Below are 21,244 nucleotides of genomic sequence, written 5' to 3'. Positions count from 1 at the left end.
GGGGATCCGTTTCAAAAGTTTTGAGCGTTGTGCAAAGCTCTTGAATAAGAAAACACATATGGTAGCTCAAATTTTTAGTTTTTTAAGGAAACTCCATACTGTTCTCCATAGTGGCTGTATCAATTTACATTCCCACCAACAGCGTAAGAGGATTCTCTCTTCTCCACATCCTCTCCAGCATTTTATCATTTGTGGAATTTTTCATGATGGCCATTCTGCCTGGTGTGAGGTGATACCTGGTTGTAGGTTTGACTTACATGTCTTGATGATTGAGCATCTTTCCATGTGCCTCTTGGCTATCTGTATGTCTTCTTTGGTGCTGTGTCTATTTCGATCTTCTTGCCCATTTGTTGAGGGGAAATGTGGAGTGGGATGAATTGGGAGCTTGGGATGACATATATACATGACTGTGTGTATAGCAGTAATTAATGAGGACCTACTGTATAGCACAGGGAACTCTGCGCCAAGTTATATGGCAGCCTGGATAGGAGTGGAGTTTGGGGGAGGATGGATACATGTGTATGTATGGCTGTGTCCCCTTGCTGCCCACCCGAAACTATCACAACGTTGTTAATCAGCTACCAAAAAAGAAAAGAAAAGAAAAGAAAACCCTTACATTGGCCTTGGAGAGACCCATCTTTCTGGGTGCTCAATATTTCTTGAAACTATGCCAGCATTGTGGAGGTTACTGTCAGGCATTGAATGGAGCCCCCAAATCAGACACTGGTGGGATGAACCATGGACGAGCCTGCTTGTTTTACACTTTCTTGGGAAACAAGAAGCTACTGTGATCTGCTCTTATCTCTCACACTGCTTACAAATGGTTTGAAATCTCGATGCTCTGAGAACAGTAGCATCTCTAGCTTGTCCAGAGCCTTCTGGAAATAACCCCACTCTTGGAAACTGGCTTCCCTGATGCCTCAGGTGGCGCTAGTGGTAGAAAACCCACCTGTCAATACAAAAGACCTAAGAGATGTGGGTTTGGTCCCTGGGTCCAGAAGACCCCCTGAAGGAGGGCCATGGCAACATACTCTAGTATTCTTGCCTAGAGAATCCCATGGACAGAAAAGTCTGGCAAGCTGCAGTCTTTAGGGTCACACAGAGTCAGACACGACTGAAGCAACTTAGCACAAAAGCATGGCTCAGCAGATAAAAAATCTGCCTGCCGTGCAGGAGACATACAAGGTGCGAGTCCAATCCCTGGACCTGGAAGACCCCCTGGAGAAGAAAATGGCAACCCACTCCAGTGTTCTTGCCTGACAAATCCCATGGACAGAGGAACCTGGTGGCTACAGCCCAATGGGTCTAAGAGTTGGATACTACTGAGTGACTTAGCATGCACGCTCTTGGGAGTTGCCTTTCCTCCCACTCTAGCTACATGGTTCTAGAAGGAGTCACCTCGTTCTTAGCTAATATCATCCATCTCACCACAGCTGATTGGTTCAGGTGTGTACAAATTATCCAAAATGGGAAACTCAAAAATTAATTCCTGGGATTTTCCTAACTGGAATGGAGAAACAAAGAGTGAATTTCTCTCAGGTTGTGGGAGACTTGGGATAGGAAGCCCGCCAATTTGGGGCGGCTGTGTTTTCTATTACATGGTATCAGAGAGTCTGCAGTGGGATAGGATACACTGAGAAAAAGAAGGATAAGAGATGTGCTAAAAGAATCCTAGTGGGTTTGAGTCCCTGGTTCCCGCTGCTTGGGAGGCACAGCTTAACTCTGCATGGATTTGTTTGTTTAATCTTCTCATTGGTTGCTAGAAACACACGAGTGTGTGTCTAAATAATCTTTCGCTTTTCGTGTATCCTACTTCACGTCGAGTTTTTATCACTTGCAACCTTTAAAAGAACCCTGATTATGAAAGGATTTGCTCTGATGCTGGTTCCTTGCCTCTCCTTCTTCTATATTGTTTCCTTTGCTTTTATAAATCAACAGTCATTTTCATTCTTTTGTGGATATTTTCTTCCTTTTGTTTCCTCTCCATTTCTCCCTGATCTTACCTTATTTCCTTTCCCTCTCTCTTCTCCCCCCCCCCCCCGCCCCTTTCTCTAACACTGTCCAGGTATTCACCGTTGTTGCATCCCAGTGGTTATCATTCATTCTGTATAAACTGCCAGTTTAAAGATTGTTCAATTGTATCTGATAATACTTCAATTGCATCCTGAATGATAATACTTCAATTGTATCCTGAAGGCCTTTGGAAGTGATTCTTTGGCAGCTATTATTCAGGATTATGTTGAAGATGAAGATTCAGAGTTGGAACATAAAGAAAGCTGAGTGTCGAAGAATGATGCCTTTGAACTGTGATGCTGGAGAAGACTCTTCAGGGTCCCTTGGACTTCAAGGAGATCAAACCACTCAATCTTAAAGGAAATCAACCTTGAATATTCATTGGAAAGACTGATGCTGAGGCTGAAGCTCCAATACTTTGGCCACCTGATGCGAAGAACTGACTCACTGGAAAAGACCCTGATGCTGGGAAAGAGTCAAGGCAGGAGGACAAGGAACAACAAAGGATGAGATGGTTGGATGGTATCACCCACTCAATGGACATGAGCTTGAGCAAGCTCCAGGAGATACTGAAAGATAGGGATGTCTGGTGTGCTGCAGTCCATGGGGCCACAAAGAATCAGATACGACTTAGTGACTAAACAACAATAGCAACAACAGCAAACATTCAGAAACTGATAATAAACGTGACTCTCCTGTTGATTACCTTTGAATCATATAGTTACAGATGATTCTTTTGGGCTTTTTATCTTTCTTGGATTTGTTTTATTTTTATTAAAAATAATTAAAATATTTTGTCATTGATCACATGAATTTGTTGCATACTTACCTGTTTCTCATTTGTCCTTGTTGGTAAAGTATGTCATATTAAAAGATTTATATAAAGATGAGTCAATCAAAAAAGTCTTCCCTAAGAAAGTCTGGAGACTTATAACTTAATTCTCCTTGGGAAATATGAATGGATAAATGAATAAATAAATGAATGGGTAGGGGAATGAATGTGTTTCCCCTGGACAAAAAGCAGATACCATCATGGCAAAGCCTGACTCAGTATAAGACCCTCAGATAATTTACCAGGCTGTCAGTTTCTTTCAGCAGATATGCCTGCGCTATTTGACCAAAGATAAATATTCAGTAAATTCTCTGGGCTAAACCTGGTGATGGTATATTTGACAGCTTTAAATAGAGAAAGAAAACTATACTTCTGGATTTAAATAGAGAAAGAAAGCCAGTAAAGGAAAGGCAGATGCTCAGTACAAATATTTTAGCAAATCACAAAGACAGTGAGAAAGAGGAAGATCAAGCTAAAAATAATGCTCTCTCAAATGAAACATCTGGCCAAGGAGAGTCAGATGTGGTGCCTTTGGTCTAAAGGGACCTTTAACCTAAATTACTATAGAAGGAGTTGCCACATGGATGGCAAATTAGGGGAAAAATAAGTCAATTAAGGAGAAACGGAGGTAAAGAGAATGATAATACTCAGGATATGGAGAAACTGGTACATCATATGGATGGAGTACCCATGCATGAGTGCTAAGTTGCTTCAGTCGTGTCCGACTCTGTGCGACCCCATGGACTGAAGCCCGCCAGGCTCCTCTGGAGTGGATTCTCCAGGCAAGAATACTGGAGTGGGTTGCCATTTCCTTCTCCATAGAGTACCCATGGAAATGTATATCAGAACCACATTTGTGCAAAATACTCTGGTCATATGTCCTATGTCTTCTACCCAAGCAAATCTACTTGAAAGTATTTATATTTCAAAGTTTCAGGCAAGTTTCAGAACATTGTACAGACATATAAAGATGTTGACTAGAGTATTACTGTTAATAAGAAGAAAGAAATTGAAATCACTGAAGTATCAACGGGTGGTTCCTGTTTGCATTATGGCATATCCAGTGAATATCATGCAGCAGTTAACATTGATATTTATTGATTTATGTTCATGGGCATGGATATATATTCAACATACTCACATATAATTTTAACTGAAAAAGAAGATTTTAAAGTAGTGTGTATAAAGTGATCTTGTTTTTATTAAAAATAGTAACATGTATATGAATTCATACATATAAATACAGCATTTTTTAAATTCTGAAAAGTTGTGCCAAAATGTTTGCAATAGTTCTATTTGGAATTTTTGTTGTTGTTGTTGTTTAGTCACGAAGTCATGTCTGACTCTTTGCAATCCCATGGATTGTAGCCCACCAGCCTCCTCTGGCCATGGAATTCTCCAGGCAAGAATAGCGGAGCAGGTTGCCATTTCCTACTCCAAGGGATCCTCCAGACCCAGGGATTTAATCTGAGTCTCCTGCATTGGTAGGCAGATTCTTTAACACTGAGCCATCAGGGAAGCCTATTTGGGATTGGAAGTATTTAAAGGTATGTTTGCCTATCTTGGTTGTCTATTTTTCTATAAGGAATACAAGTTAATAGCATAATAATATAAATCGAGTTTTAAAGGGGAGATGGGGACACTCTTGACACCCATAAGTCAATTCCTGCCATCTCACATTTCATTCCTCGACACCCCACTCCCCCCACTACCTTCTTCTTACCCTCAGTCCCTGGATGAGGTGGATGGAGCCCATCCATCCCGGACATTCCCCCTGGGGCCCTGGAGCTGAGACACTGAAAGGCAGAGCCACATAGTGTCAAACTGAAAAGCCACGCTGGGTAGATCCAGAGTTAGCGCTGGGACCAGCCAAAGCCACTCGTAAACGGAACTGTGGCAGAGCGGAGAGGCCCAGAATAAGCTTGAAAGGCAGTTTGCAGAGAGGGAATGGGTGGAAGGCAGATGCCAGAGGGGAACGGAGGTGAGAGCCGAGGGACACGCTGTGGAACGGAAGGCGAAGCTTTGCTTTCGGCCCCTCCAGTTCCCATTCCTGCCTGGTCTGACTCTTCCATTTATGACTTTTAGAACTTCTAGGAATTTTCTGTTTTACTTGTTAACTAAGATTGCCTCTTAACCCAGGATTGTAGATACTTTATATTCATTGCGATAACTTTGATAAAGACAGAAAAGCATCCTCGGAAACAAGCAAAAGGATAGGGCAGCCCTGGTGGACTCTGCGTGGGCTGCCATCACTTCACCGTCGTCCACGGCCCCGTGAGAGACTCGCCAGCGTGTGGAACGCCCAGCAGAGCTTTTACTTTTTCAACCTGGGCCACAACGACTGGGAAACTGGGGCGGCTGTTCTCTCTCAAGAGCAAGCTGGAAAACACCAGAAGTAAAATCTTGATAAACATTCTCCTGAGGCAGCTGCAATTCCTACCTAAGTCATGTCTACCCCAAAATGTGTGTTTTTATGTGTGTTTCCTGAAAGACTTTTGAAGGTGAGGAATTTTACAGGGCAGTTCTCCTTTCAATATTCTGAATTCTGTTGTGCAGAACTTAGCCTGATGTGCTTGACAGCCTTGGCGACAAAAAGCACTATATAAATGCATCATCAATATAATAATATAAATTGAATTAGAATGTTCATTCTGTTCTGCCGAGTTTCTTTCCTGAGCTGATTATATCTGAAATAGCTCTTGTTAGAGGCTTTCTCATTATGAGGAACTCACTGTCCTGTTCCAGCCCTCCATCAGGTACCACCTGTTTGACACTTTGTATTCTTTTTTTTTCCCCTAAGTTAAGTAGCCCACATGAGGATTTGAAGTGCAGAGTCATGGCATTAGAATTACAACCTGCTGTTTCTCCTGATTAAGTTTTTCTGTTAGTAAGTTAAGGTTGCACTTTGAAGAATAAAGGATGACAGTTTGGATACTGATGGTTGATGAGGTCAAATGGTGGCCCAACAAATGATGATCTTGATGTTTTCTCTAACAGTCCTCTTCTCATTGCATAATTCATCTTTTATCCTCAAATAGGAGTATTTGCAGTGTCTTAAATCACACACCATTCAAGTGAACTGGATAAGTGTTTAGATAAGTGTCTAAATTATGCTAGAAAGTGAAAGTGAAGTCGCTCAGTCGTGTCTGACTCTTTGTGATCCCATGGACTGTAGCCTATCAGGCTCCTCCCTCCATGGGATTTTCCAGGCAAGAGTGCTGGAGTGGATTGCCATTTCCTTCTCCAGGGGATCTTCCCAACCCAGGAATCGAACCTAGGTCTCCCACATTGTAGGCAGACGCTTTACCATCTGAGCCACCAGGGAAGCCAAATTATGCTAGAAATGGGTCTTTAAATATATATATATATATATTTAAATATATAAAGACTCATATAAATAAAGACCCATTTCTAGCATTATATATATATATATATATTGTATATATATATACAATATATATATATATTGTATATATATATACAATATATATATATATATATAATGCTAGAAATGGGTCTTTAAAAATATATATATATTTAAATATATATATATATATATATATATATCCAGAGAGAGAGAGAGACTTTATTTTTTAGAATAGTCTTGGAATTACAGAAAAATTGAGCAACTAGTTTAAGCAGGAAGTTCTCATATGCCTCTCCCTACCCCACACCATGTTTCCCCTTTTATTAACATCTGACATTAACATGGTGCATTTATTACAATTAATGAACCAACGAGTGTGTGTTAGTCACTAAGTCATGCCCGACTCTTTTCAATCGTATGAACTGTAGCCCACCAGGCTCCTCTGTCCATGGGATTCTCCAGGCAAGAATACTGGAGAGGGTAGCCTTTTCCTTTTCCAGGGGATATTCCCAACCCTGGGATCAAACCCAGGTCTCCTGTATTGCAGGCGGATTCTTTGCCATCTGAGCCACCAGGGAAGCCAATGAACTGATATGGATACATTATTAATTAAAATCCATAGCTTGTTTGGATTTTACTTTGTTTTCACCTAGTGTTTTTTTCTGTTCCAGGATCCCATTCAAGATACACAGTACACTTAGTTGTCATGTCTCCATTAGGTCACACTTGGCTGTATAAAACAAAACCCCAAACAAGTAAGACCCCCCAAAGAACAAATTCAAGGACAAGAGACACAAGAACAAGGACAAGAAGTGCTGAGATTTGCCTTCTCCCGGTGACTCTCACCCTGGGCATGTATCTCTCTTCCCGTACCTTGATCTGTCCCTCAGCATTGGTAAGACAGACTGTAACTTTCACACATGAAGATTTAAAAAGTGATAAATAAGAACATTTAAGGTATATGAAATACTATTCCGTTGTATATATATACCGTAGCGTCTTTATCCATTCATTTAGAGAAGTGGTGCAGAGGAGCCCATTTCCAGGGCAGGAATGGAGACACAGACACAGGGAACAGACTTGTGGACGCAGATGGGGAAGGAGAAGGCGGGACGAACTGGGAGCAGTTCCGACATATACACACTACCATGTGTAAAACAGAGAGCTTGTGGGAAGTTGCTGTATAGCATAGGGAGCTCAACTCGGTGCTCTGTGATGACCCCGATGAGTGGGATGGGTGGAGGGCGGCAGGGAGGTCCAGGAGGGAGGGGATATGTGTGTACATATAGCTGATTCACTTCATTGTACAGCAGAAATGAATGCAACATTGTAAAGCAATTACACTCCAATAAAAATATATATGGAAAAATGACACAATAATAATAAATTCTCTGAATAACCTCAGATATGCAGATGACACCATCCTTAAGGCAGAAAGAGAAGAAGAACTAAAGAGCCTCTTGATGAAGGTGAGAGAAGAGAGTGAAAAAGCTGGCTTAAAATGCAACATTCAAAAAACCAAGATTGTAGCATCCAGTTCCATCGCATCATGGCAAATAGATGGGGAAACAATGGAAACAGTGACAGACTTTATTTTCTCGGACTCCAAAGTCACTGTGGATGGTGACTGCAGCCATGAAATTAAAAGACACTTGCTTCTTGGAAGAAAAGTTTTGACAAACCTAGACAGTGTTTGAAAAAAGCAGGGACATTACTTGCCAACAAAGGTCTGTCTATTCAAAGCTATGGTTTTTCCATTAGTCATGTATGGATGTGAGAGTTGGACTATAAAAAAGGCAGAGCACTGAAGAACTGATGTTTTTGAACTGTGGTGTTAGAGAAGACTCTTGAAAGTCCCTTGGATTGCAAGGAGATCAAACCAGTTCATCCTAAAGGAAATCAATCCAGAATATTCATTGGAAGGACCGATGCTAAAGCTGAAGCTCCAATACTTTGGCCATCTGATGTGAAGGGCCAACTCATTGCAAAAGACCCTGATGCTGGGAAAGATTGAAGGCAGGAGAAGGGGATGACAGAGGATAAGATGGTTGGATGGCATCACCAACTCAATGGACATGAGTTTGAGCAAGTTCCAGGAGATGGTGAAGGACAGGGAGGCCTGGTGTGCTGCAGTTCATGGGGTCACAAAGAGTCAGACGTGACTGAGCAACTGAACAACAACAAAAATAGCTTTGTTATCTCCTATCCCAATAGAAGTATCAACTTGCTTCACTAAACTCCCAAAGGTCTTTATTCTAATGTAAAGTTGGTACCAAATTAAGGTTTTCCTCTCTTCCAGTGCTGAGGTGGCTTGATTTGGTATTGTCTGGTTTTGTCTGTGTAACTGGCCCTCTGAAGGTACTTTTATGCTCAGTCAAGTGCTAAAGTCCTTTTTGCACAAAAACTCAAGCCTTTTCTGAATTTAAAAGATCTTAGATGATTTCCTCCTACTTAGATCTAGTTTCTAGTTTGAGAAACTTGCTGCAGAGTTTAGTCCAAGCTTCAGGGTGCCTCTAAAGTTTAGGGTCCTCTTTCAGAGGCCATCTTCCTTCCTCATTGAAGAAACATTCTAGGCAGTTCTTTAGGCAAATATGTTCCTGTCACAATGTGACTTGGCCAAGACATTGGCTTGTCTTCTTGGCCTTGGCTGACTAGACCAGATGTGGCCATCAGGCCAAGGACAATCTATAAGCTATGAGGTGTGGAGCAAGAATGTTGTTCAACCAGAATGATGAGGATTAAATTGGATTAATCTGAATTTCTGAAATGAAACCTAGACAATGAAGCCAGTAAGGTTGTAGTACAGATGGGCCATGAAGGATCATGAACAAGAGAAATGATGAGTAAGCAGACATCTTGAGTAAACCAGAGTGATAAATAAGTGGAAACCAGAGTGATAAGTAAGTGGAAACCAGATGCCATGGGTAGTTGTTTGCCACACTGGGAGAGGTAAAAAAGAGAGAGAGTAAAATGCTGACTCATTATACTAGGAGAACTCTATGGACTTCAGGGGCTGAGGGCATGACAAGGTAACCAAGATTTAGAATTGCCTTGGATCTCCTGACAACCTCCCAGCTCATGAGCTTCGTTCCTTTTCAGGGTTGCCTCATCTTTCCAATACCTTCAGGTTCCACAGGTTCCTTGTTGTCCTCCTTTCCACGTGCATCCTTACATTACACAGGTCTTGTTTCTCAAGAAAACATCAGGGAGGTTAAAGAGCACACATGCCTTGTCTCCATTCAGGTTGGCAGGAATTGCAATCAACTCTGCAACTGATTCAACCTTTTCCAGCTCAGCTTCTTTGCCCTGCACATCTCAGAAATGTTCCAAATTGTTCCATAGATGTTTGACCTTCATCTCCAACACAGGGAAGTAAGTAGCCTTACAAAAGCCCAATTAACGGAATAAAATTAATTTATATCATGGGCAAAAAAGGTTGTATCCCCGCCCCCCCGCCCTGCCACAAGATTTCCCATCTGCTTGCATTGTGTCCTTAGGTTAACTGACTCACCTTAATCAAGTCAGTTATTCATTATTTGATTTCAGACCAGTTATAGGTCTTCTCACCTGCCCTCTAATAATGAGTCACTGATATTTACATATGCAAGGTACTAGTCTAAGAAATGTATATGTAATTATTTTAATCCTCTCATCAACACTCTAAGGAAGGTATGTATAAGCATTATTTCTTTTTGTATGTAAGGATATTAAGGCTTAGAGAGGTTAAGTAATTGGTCAGAGTTCACACATATGTCATTAAGAAGTGAGACTTGATGTAAAACCTGGTAGTGGAGCCTTAGTTCTTAACCAGAGCCAGGTTCGCCGGTTAAGAACTAGTCCTTCCTACATAGTGGTAGTTGGCACTCAGGTTCACGTTCGGTCGGCTGCTTGCCTGGATCTCCCTGAGGTCTAGACTCTCCATTAATACACTCAGCCTGACTGTAGACTAATCACTGATAAACACCCCTGAAGGGCGAGTATTGTGGAAATAAACTTGAGTAGTACTTCACCCTGGAGCCATAGGAATCCAACCCCTAATGTCTGCTTCCTCAAATCACCTGTCTGAACCAGCTTGCCTCAATATTCAGTCATTTCCACAGTGGAATGACTTGGCAGAACAACATTTTCATCTAGAGATTGATGTATTTCTTCCATTTCATCAGCAGCTGGCACTGTTTTTTTTTTTTCTGAACATCGGGGCTTATAAGGCTAAGAGACATTGAAAGGTGTGGTCATAAGGATTCCCACAGCTGCTGGACATTGATCATTCCCTGTCCTCCAGTAACAGTGAATTCTGCCGAGTCCCTCTTCTCTGGGGTCCTGCTGCCCTGCATGGCTGTCTGTGTGATGGGCTCAGGTGAGTGCTGTGATGGAAGTGGTCTGCTCTGTTTACAGGAGCTTCTATTAGAAAAGTTGCCATTTCCCAAGGAATTCTTTTCCTGTAATAATGATCCCTTGCTAGGGGAGTGAGTGACACCCTCCATTCAGGCTCCTAATGCCTTTTCCTAATACAGGCAGAAAGGAAAAGATGGACTCCAAATTATAAAGCTCCTCATGCCAACCTCAGGTTGTCCAATAGTAGATTTTTTCTTCTAGAAATTCACTACCTCTGAAAAAAGGCCCAGTTTTACAGGAACTGATAGCTCTCCAACACTTTCTGAGCAGTTTCTAGTGGGAGAGCTACCCGAATATAATGGGTGGCCTTTCCAGGAGTTTTCCTCGCCCTTTCTTTATTGGACAAGCCCTTCTCTTACCACTGGAAACACCAGTTACTCTTTCCCCAGTTTTCCTTACAATTAGCATATAGGGAAGTAACTCAATATTGACCCATGGAACCTGAAGAAATGTCTGATAAGGGTTTGGAAAAAAAGGCTTTTCTTCCTAGAAATGGGAAGCATCCCTTTTCTGTTTTCTGAATGTGATTTGTCAACATATGACCTCTGGAACCATTGCAGCCTTTTTGAGGTCATGAGGGGAGGCATCAATGTCACATTTTAGGTGTCAAAACACAAAGAAGAGCTCCAGGTTCATGAGCTGTTGCACCCAACTTGGAACTTCCTTGCCTTGACTTACTTGTTATAGCGAAAGAAAGTGAAAGTGAAAGTTAAGTCGCTCAGTCGTATCCAACTCTTTGTAACCCCGTGGACTGTAGCCCACCAGGCTCCTCCGTCCATGGGATTCTCCAGGCAAGAATACTGGAGTGGGTTGCCATTTCCTTCTCCAGGGGATCTTCCTGACCCAGGGATCGAACCCAGGTATCCTGCATTGCAGGCAGAAGCTTTAATAGTAATAACAGTAACTTTGGGCTTCCCAAGTGGTTCAGTGGTAAGAATCCACCTGCCACTGCAGGAGATGCAGGTTTGATCCATAGGTCAGGAAGGTCTCCTGGAGGAGGAAATGGCAACCCATTCCAGTATTCTTGCTTGGAAGATTCCATGGACAGAAGAGCCTGGGAGGCTGCAGTCTGTGGGGTCACAAAGATTTGGACATGACTGAGTGACAAGCGTGCACAATAGTAACTGTTATTGCTATTCCTGGCAATAAAGACAATTAATACTTCTACAGAGCCTATTATGTACCATACATATTTAATTATTATGTAACATTATAAATATCTATATTGTTTAAACTATAACTTTTAGTTGAGTGCTCTATTATTTGCAGATGAAAACACCCTAACCAACATGCTTGCCACCCTGTTCCTTGCTCTCTCAAAGCCTTAGAGGTCTTCAAGAGGCTTCTTTAAAAAACAGACTTGAGCCTATGCCATCTAAAACATATACTACTCCCATCATGGAGGGAATCTTCTTTTCCCAGGATCCTTCAAAGAAATCTCTTCTCCTGAGAAGAAGCTTCCTGAAGTCCACAGCTAAAGGGTCCTGGGAAACCAGGTGTGAACTGTCTATATTTTTATTTTCAGCCTGGTGAGTTACACAGACAATAGAAAATAGTACACACAGTTCCTAGAGGACCACGCTCTCATAAAAACATCTGAAAATGAAGACTTGGAGTGAGAATGGGTGAAATATTTCTAAGATTCCTCTATTGGTCTCATTCCCTTCCCTTCACATTTCAAAAAGTCAATCAGGTTATTCTAAGGGCTCAGGAGGCCCTGAGGAGCTGTAATTAGGCCACTGCAGTGAATATTTATCTGGACATGTCTGCCCATAGCAATCATTTTCCTGGTTCACACATTCCACTTGACAATATTTTATATAATAAAATAAACACCATCACCAAAGAGCTCTATAAGCTATAAAATATTATACAGAATTAACTTATGATGATGACAAAGATTTATTCATTACCTGCTCTCAATATTACTGACTCAGGGTCCTAGGAATATATTTATATTTTAGCCTGTTTTATTACCTTATTCAACTATCAACATAACCTGATTTTGTACCAAATATATTGACTGTGTCAGAACTGGTTGTGTTTTCTTTCATGGCTATTGAATTATGTCTTACATTTTTATTGATAGTTATGACCAATGTTGGTCAGCATTTTACAATTTACAGTTGGTTTTTCCTGTATGTTGGGGTTTCCCTGATGGTTCAACAGGTAAAGAATCTGCCTGCAATGCAGGAGACTTGGGTTTGGTCTCTAGGTCAGGAAGATCCCCTGGAGAAGGAAATGGCAACCCACTCCAGTATTCTTGCCTAAAAAATCCAATGGACAGAGGAGCCTGGTGGGTTACAGTCTAGTGTCTCAAAGAGTCAGACACGACTGAGCGTGCTGTCACTGAACTCTCAAAGTCATAACTCATTGGAGCTTCATAACAATCTTATTTGAAAATAAGAGTATGGAGGCTCAGATTTGTTCAAGATGACTCAGGAAAAAGCCAGAAAAGGAGCAGGTTCTCCTGAAGGCAAGGAAAGTCCTTTCTTCTGGGAGGTGTTGACACTCCTCAGGATCACCTGTGGTTTTAAGATGGAAAAGGGACCACAGGGGCAAGAGATTGGAGTTCAGTAAGGAAGGATGACATGTCAACAACAAGCTAGGTAGATCTTTCAGCGCTGGATGGGCCATGGGGGATATTTGATGAATTGGTGATACCCTGAATTACAGAGCTTCCCCTGTAGCTCAGTCAGTAAAGAATCCATCTGCCATGCAGGAGTCTGCCTGCAATGCAATAGACCCAGGTTTGATTCCTGGGTTGGGAAGACCCCCTGAAGAAAGAAATGGTAAGCCACTCTAGTATTCTTGCCTGGGAAATCCCATGGACAGAGGAGCCTGGCAGGCTACAGTCCATGGGGTCTCAAGAGTCGGACATGACTTAGCAACTAAACCACCATGAATGACCACGTGGTTAATTTTTCATGGCTCACAGGCAAGTTATCAGGGCAAGTTACTCACCTCAGTTTCCTCATCAGTAAAACAGAATTACCAATAGCATCCACCTCAAAACATTGTTGGTTTACATAAGTCAGAACATTGCTTACCTAATAAGTGCTTTATAAACTTCTGCTAGTTTGGGTTCTATCCTGTGGGAACACTTAGTGTGGTTGAGGAGAGAGATAGGGCCATTCAGCTACTTTTGTCTTCCTACAGACCCTTCCCATCTCTCTATCCTTGTAAAAGTCCAGGATAACATGTAGATTACAGAGCCTGTGTGTCAATGTCCTCAGGGATCACCAAACCTTGATGGTAAGCACCCTGGTAGAAAAGTGAAGCTTGAACTTAAATGAAAACTGTAATATTCAGCTCTGCTCACTGTTTAAGGAGTTCCTTTAAAGGGCTTAATAAAGAGGATCAGTAAGATCCCTGGGTATTAAACATGTCTTCCAAAGCAATATTTTAATGAGGTTAAGTATAATACAGCAAGCCCTTGGATTAATCTTCCCTTAAACTACCCATGAGCTCAAGATGCAGAGAAAAATATCCTCAGAAAATTGCCGGGACTTTTATTGAACCCATGTGTCAAATGCAAGAAAATTACAGGTGCTTGACTCCTAACCCCCATCAGGGCTGGTGTGGTCTCTCCTTAAAATCCCGAGATAAAAAATGAATATCACAGAGGGAACTTGACAATATTGCTTCTTTATTGCTCCTTTGAAAGGCTCAGAAGCAACGATCTTAGGCTGGGTTTCTCCTGGGGACTGGTGGGCCAGTTGTGCCCATTGAGATATTTCCCAGTGCTGGGGATGGAGAGTTTCTTTGCTCAAGCCCTCACGGTGTGTCTCCCTGCGAAGACTGTCTTTCCTCTGAGAGCTCCCAGTTTATTTTTAACAACTGGTGCCAAGACCTAGCATTGTTTGCCTGCATCAGAGTGTGGGCAGAGAGGACACATGCAGGAAATTTCAGAGCATGGGGGCCACTTGTCTGGGGTTAGTCATGAGGAAGTAGCTGCCGCCTCCTCTGGCAGTCTTTTATAACTGAGCTGTTTTAGGTTCTCTGTCCTTATGTATACAGTTTAATTTTGAGTGCTTTAGTTTAATTTTGGCCTTCGAATGCCTTTATAAATTATAGCATCTTGTGATGATTGTTTTTCTTTTTTGGAAAAGAAAGGATTAGTACACAAATCTCTGAAATGAAAGAGAGGAAGGGAGAATAAAGGATGAGGATAAAGAGGAAGAGGGAGCTGCCAGGGAGGGAAGAGAGGCAGCTATTCTCTTCCATTTCTCCTTTATCTTGGACATTGAGACAGACACAAATGACCTCAGTGAACCTCAAAGGGCAGATGGAGTAAGATGATTTCTGTGGGGTTTGATTTGATAAGTTGGACATGGACTGTCCAATTTCCCCACATTCTCTCCACTTTTTGCTCTGATTTATTCCTTTCAGTTAAGCACTGCCTTTCTCTAAGATGCTCCTTAAAAGGCAAATCCTCTGAGAAGGCTAATCATGAAGTTTTAAACTCTTGACAAGAATGAATTCATAGATTAGTGGTTCCCAAATCCAGCTGATCATCCCAAGCCCCGAGGGTACTTGTTAAGCATACAGATTTCAGGGCCTTACCCCAGACTTGTGGAGGAGTCAGAAGGTCTAATGACATGAATCTGCATCTGTATTTATAAAAAACAAAACAAAACTTTTTAGGTGTTTCAATGATTTGGGAATTTCTTACAGACTCCCAGACATGCCTCCACGTCTAATTTGTCATCCTAGAAAGAAAGGAAGGGCACAATAGTAGAACTGTACTGGGTCCTTCTAGAATTAAGATTCTAGAAAGAGGGTTCAAGTTCTCAAGTGTTAGTTGCTCAGTCGTGTCTGACTCTTTGCGACCTCATGGACTGTAGCCTGCCATGCTCCTCTGTCCATGGAATTCTCCAGGCAAGAATATTGGAGTGGGTTGCCATTCCCTTCTCCAGGGTATCTTCCCAACCCAGGGACTGAACTCAGGTCTCCTGCATTGCAGGTGGATTCTTTACCATCTGAACCACCAAGGAAACCCAGAAAGGGTAAAGAAGGTAACTTTTTTAAAGACAGTGGAGAATTGCTACCTAACACTTTTGCTCTAAATTGGCTGTGCCAGTGGGAATGTACCTTCATCCAAAGTCATCTTTATCAATACAGTTTCATAAAGCCATTGCAGAAAGCTTTGTTATCCTTCTGGCACTTCAAATATTGAAGCCAGTCAACAAGTTGATACTGATCTGGCCTTGATATTTTACTGGTTTAAATAAAGAACCAGTCCATGTCAAGAAAAAGAGAGCTTAATTAATCAATTAAAAGAACACGTGCATGTTGTATGAAAGGAGAAAAGGTGAGAACTTCCTTTGACAAAGTTGGAAGAGGCTCTCGGGCTTGACAACACGCATGTGGTTAAGGCATTGCCACCTACTTTGTGGTAGCTAACCACTGTTTTTTTGATTTGAGAGACTAGCATTGAAACATATACATTACCATATGTAAAACAGATAGTGGGAGTTTGATGTATGACACAGGGCACCCAAAGGAGGTGCTCTGTGACAACCTGGAGGAATGGGGTGGGGAAAGATGTGAGAGGGGGTTTCAGGATGGAGGGAACACAAGTATGCCTATGGCCAATTCATATTGATGTATGGCAAAAACCATTACAATATTGTAATGCTTTTAAATTAAATTAAAATAAGCTAATTAATTAAAAAAAGAACGCATGCACATTCATTTATATTGGCGGGTTATTTCAGTTCACCTATAGGTGTGATAATCACAGATGGAGGTCCTGGTGATGAAACATCATCATTTGGCTTCTGTTTCTTCCTTACTTATTTCTTAAAATAAAACAGAAGAGTTTAGAGTCTATTCTTGGGACACACAGAGGTAATAATGGGAGTCTGTATTCTATTTTTAATAACTGAATAAAAAATCAGGATTAAACACTGTATATTTACTTCATAATAAAAGTTCATGAGCTAATAAAAAAATCACGTTTCTTTATTTTTTTGGTGATAAGTATTTCAGCTCACTCTTTTTTAGCACTGATTCACTCATGTTGAATTGAAATTATCATTTGGATTTATACTGTTGATAAATAGATAAATAGAAAAGAAACGAAATGAAAACACAAGGTCCATTTGTTCATTCATTTGGTTGTTTTATGTCATAGGGAGTTCAGATATCACTCCCAGAAGTGTTTAGATAGAATAAAAAATACCCCGAAACCTTCAGTAACACAAAAAGACCAGAGAAATATTTTATTTTGTACTTTAATTTTATTTTACTTTATTTTTAAAAAATTGTTTATTTATTTGGCTGTGTTCGGTCTTAGCTGAGGCACACTGGATTTTCATTGCATCATCATGTGGGATCTCCTTGTTGCATTGACTCTGTAGTTGTGGAGCATAGGCTCAGTAGATGTGGCTTACAGGCTTAGTGAAGCCGCCCAGTTATGTCCCACTCTTGGCAATCCCACGGACTGTAGCTTACCAGGCTCCTCCCTCCATAGGATTTTCCAGGCAAGAGTACTGGAGTGGGTAGCCTTTCCCTTCTCCAGGGGATCTTCCTGACCCAGGGATCGAACCCAGGTCTCCTGCATTGCAGGCAGAGGCTTTACCATGTGAGCTACAGGCTTAGTTGCTCTGCGACATGTGGGATCTTAGTTTCCTGTCCAAGGATGGCACCCTGATTGCAAGGCAGATTCTTAACCACTGGACCTCCAAAGAAGTCCTGAGAAATATTTTATATAGGGCACTTTCCATGAGCTCACAAAAGAAAGTTCTGCCACATAGTAAGTCCTCTGGTTTTTTTTTTTGTGGGGCTCTATAGGAAGTAGATTCTGAGATGGAGATTTTTAAGCCAGAAGTCTATTGAAGGCAGTTCTTTGGGGTAATAAGGAAATCCTCAGCCAGTCCCACAGAGACGCTCGGGAACAGGGATGACCCATCAGAATGATGACAAATTCCAGAGAGGAACTCAGTTGAGCCATCAGCCCCTCATACTCCAGGAGGTATCTAGAGGCACACCCAAGACAGACTCTGCTTTTGTGCCATCACCAACTCTCTACGTCCTGTGATATATGTGGGCACATGTTCCCCCCTCCCCCATATTCCTAGGACCTGTGTTGTCACATATAACATATCAAGCCTTTCCTTTTGACTTTGTGGTTGCTGAAGAGCATTAACAGAACACATTAAGCTACTTTACAATGCCAATTCTTCATGTATTTTCACAGGAGTTAGGTCTCTGAGTTGACTGCTCATGAATGCTCTCACCAGTAATAATATATTGGCCATAAAGAGAAGGATGGGGCAGGGGAGAAACTAACAGTTAAACATACCTACCATATGCCAGGTCTTGAACTAGACTCCAGAGCCAAATAATGAATTGAACATAGTAGGAATGCACAGGTTTACAAATTAGTAATTGCAACAAAATATTATGCGTACTCAAACAGAGTATGATTAAGTTCGATGGAGATGCAAGAATGAGCCTGGTGAATTTTCCATGAGAAGTATTCAGGGAAAGCTTTCTGTGAAATGTGAAATTTGAAATAAATCTTGAAAGATGACTAAATAGTGTCCAGGAAGTGGCACACATAAAGATGTTCCAGACAGAAGCAGGGTATGCAAAAGCCTGGGGTCCTGGACTTACTTGGGAAACGCCAATCATTTTGACATTGTTGAAGCTTAGGTTTGGGGGTGTGCCATGCTAAATGGCAAAGCTTGAGAAGTGGGAAGATCAGAGAGTCTTTGATTTCTTGTCAAGCTCTTTGCCAGTATCTTGAAGGCAAAAGGGAGCCTCTTAAAGATGTGTGTGTGCTTCCTCCTTAAAGAGAAGAGTGACATGATCATATTTACACTTTTGAGAATCCACTTTGACAATGCACAGTACTTCTAGGCTAAGGCAAATTGTAAACTCTTTGAGGGACAAGCCCTTTAAGCCTTCATTTGATTTAAAGGTTGTGGGTAGTCAGGGAATAAAAGCCAAGAATGTGGTGCTTTAATGAGACACAGATGTAAAGAACAGACTTTTGGACTCTGTGGGAGAAGGTGAGGGTGGAATGATTTGAGAGAATAGCATTGATATGTATGATAATACAATAACAATGACATGATACATTATATGTATACATAATATACATATAACATGTATACTGTATATATAATATACATATAACATGTATATTACCATATGCAAAATAGATGACCAGTGCAAGCTCAATGAGTGAAGCAAGGCACTCAAAGCTGGTGCTCTGGGACAACCCAGAGGGATGGGGTGGGGAAGGAGGTGGGAGGGGGGTTCAGGATGGGGGGGCACATGTGCACCCGTGGCTAATCCATGTCACTGTTTAGCAAAAACCAACACAATATTGTAAAGTAATTAGTCTCCAATTAAAATAAATAAATCAAATTAAAAAAAAGAATGTGGTGTTTAAAGTTGTTAACTTGTTTCATAGTTTTATTAAATAAAAGCAAATGTGAGGACTCATATTTATTGGCCCCATCCAACATTATAGTCTTCGTTAAAGTCAAATGAATCAATTCATCTTTGTCAGGACACTTCAAAAACTCATGCTGTTGTTTTCCTTTATCTATAAACAATCTAATAAAATGTAGAGAATTTGTTTAGAACAAGTTTGCCGAAGAAAGAAGTGTTCTTAGATATACTGAGGATGTAGATCAAAGCTGCAGTCATATGTGCATCACTCCATCCATCCATCCATCCATCCACCCATCCATCCATTCAGCCATATCTATCCTGGCCCACTCCAGGCACTCTACAGGATACCAGGGCTGCAAAGAGGCACAAACTCAGCCTCTGTTCAAAGAGCTAAGAATCCAAGTTCAAAGAACATATATAAAACAGATGATGGCAACATTATACGGTAATATAAATACTACTATAAAAATATATTTTCAAATAAAATAGACAATTATTTGACCACACTGATACATACCATTAAAAAATATGTACAAAGGAAATAATGATTGTACTTTATCCAAAAGAATCAACTGAAAACCATTCAAAATAAGAGTTCAACAAATTTGCTGCATATAATACAAGTCCTGAAAACCCAAGAACACTCATGTACAACTTTTGTGAGAGAAGATCCGCTACAGCCCTAAGCATCCATGCATATTCTTGGCGGATGTGCCAAGAACTCAAGGTCCTGGCCTGGCCATGCTTTATTCTGCCCAGCTCTCAGGCTTGGGTTTGCAGCAAGCTACTTTGAGGGAAGAGGTAACATCTCCACCCACAGAAAGAGCAGGCTTCCTTCTTCTTACTTTTCAAGTGAAGAGGATCCCAATCTCAGAGTTCTTCTATAAATTCTGCCCACTGTATGTGCAGTCGTCCAGGCTGAGTCCTTCCCCTCATCCTTTAGGAAGATGGAGAAGTCACACAAGCAGGGTGCTGGCACACTGGCTACTGCTTCTATCATGAGGAGTAAAGTTCTTTTTCTGACCCAGGATTCTCGTGTCTTCTGCCAGCATTCATGAAACAGTGACAGATTGGCATATTGGCTTGTAATTAGTGTAGAATCTTGGACCTTGCGTGGTTCTTGACAATAACTATAATAGCTATTTAATACCATAAAAAAGAGATTGTCAGCACTAATAAACATATGGCAAAAAGAGATGATTTACAGAAAAAGTACTTCTGACTTATATGAAGTCACCTTATTATATGTATGTGTGTATGTATAAGCATATTATATATAAACATACCATAATGAAACATATATTTGCCTTCTCTATTCATCTGTGATATTTCCTTTATTATAAATGTTTGTGTATCTGTATAGTATATATATATGTATTTGTACAATTTTTTGTATCTATATAGTATATACAAGGTCTTCCCAGGTGACGCTAAGTGGTAAAGAACCTTCCTGCCAATGCAGGAGACATAGGAGACGCAGGTTTGATCCACGGATCAGGAAGATCCCCTAGAGGAGGGCACAGAAACCCACTCCAGTATTCTTGCCTGGAGAATCCCATGGACAGAGGAGCCTGGTGGGCTACAGTCCATGAAGTCACAAAGAGTTAGACACGACTAAAGCGACTTAGCACAGCACAGCACAGTGTATACACATGTACTTGTACACACACGTATATACACACATTATATATATATATATATATATATATATATATATACACATGTGTATATATGGATACACATAAAAATATGTACCTACTTGTATGTTGAGTTCAGTTCAGTTCAGTTCAGTCGCTCAGTCATGTCTGTCTCTTTGCGATCCCATGAATCACAGCACGCCAGGCCTCCCTGTCCATCACCAACTCCCAGAGTTCACTCAAACTCATGTCCATTCAGTTGGTGATGCCATCCAGCCATCTCATCCTCTGTCATCCCCTTCTCCTCCTGCCCCCAATCCCTCCCAGCATCAGGGTCTTTTCCAATGAGTCAACTCTTCACACAAGGTGGCCAAAGTACTGGAGTTTCAGCTTTAGCATCAGTCCTTCCAAAGAACACCCAGGACTGATTCCTTTAGGATGGACTGGATGGATCTCCTTGCAGTCCAAGGGACTCTCAAGAGTCTTCTCCAACACCACAGTTCAAAAGCATCAATTCTTTGGAGCTCAGCCTTCTTCACAGTCCAACTCTCACATCCATACATGACCACAGGAAAAACCATAGCCTTG

The 21,244-nt window shown here is 41.3% G+C and overlaps 1 long non-coding RNA gene and 1 other non-coding gene across 2 annotated transcripts in view; both read left to right on the top strand.

Moving 5' to 3' along the window:
- LOC139186819 (uncharacterized) overlaps window positions 1-21,244 on the top strand; it is a 112,022-nt gene that overhangs the window by 44,498 nt on the left and 46,280 nt on the right. The gene's annotated exons all lie outside the window — the stretch shown is intronic.
- On the top strand, window positions 15,900-16,025 carry LOC139187020 (U6atac minor spliceosomal RNA). Its single transcript, XR_011570726.1, has one exon. It is a non-coding gene; the product is annotated as a U6atac minor spliceosomal RNA (small nuclear RNA).

The sequence above is a fragment of the Bos indicus genome, chromosome 14 (genome assembly GCF_029378745.1).
Source record: "Bos indicus isolate NIAB-ARS_2022 breed Sahiwal x Tharparkar chromosome 14, NIAB-ARS_B.indTharparkar_mat_pri_1.0, whole genome shotgun sequence".
In the NCBI taxonomy this organism is placed as follows: Eukaryota; Metazoa; Chordata; class Mammalia; order Artiodactyla; family Bovidae; genus Bos; species Bos indicus.
This window is presented reverse-complemented; position numbering and strand designations above follow the sequence as displayed.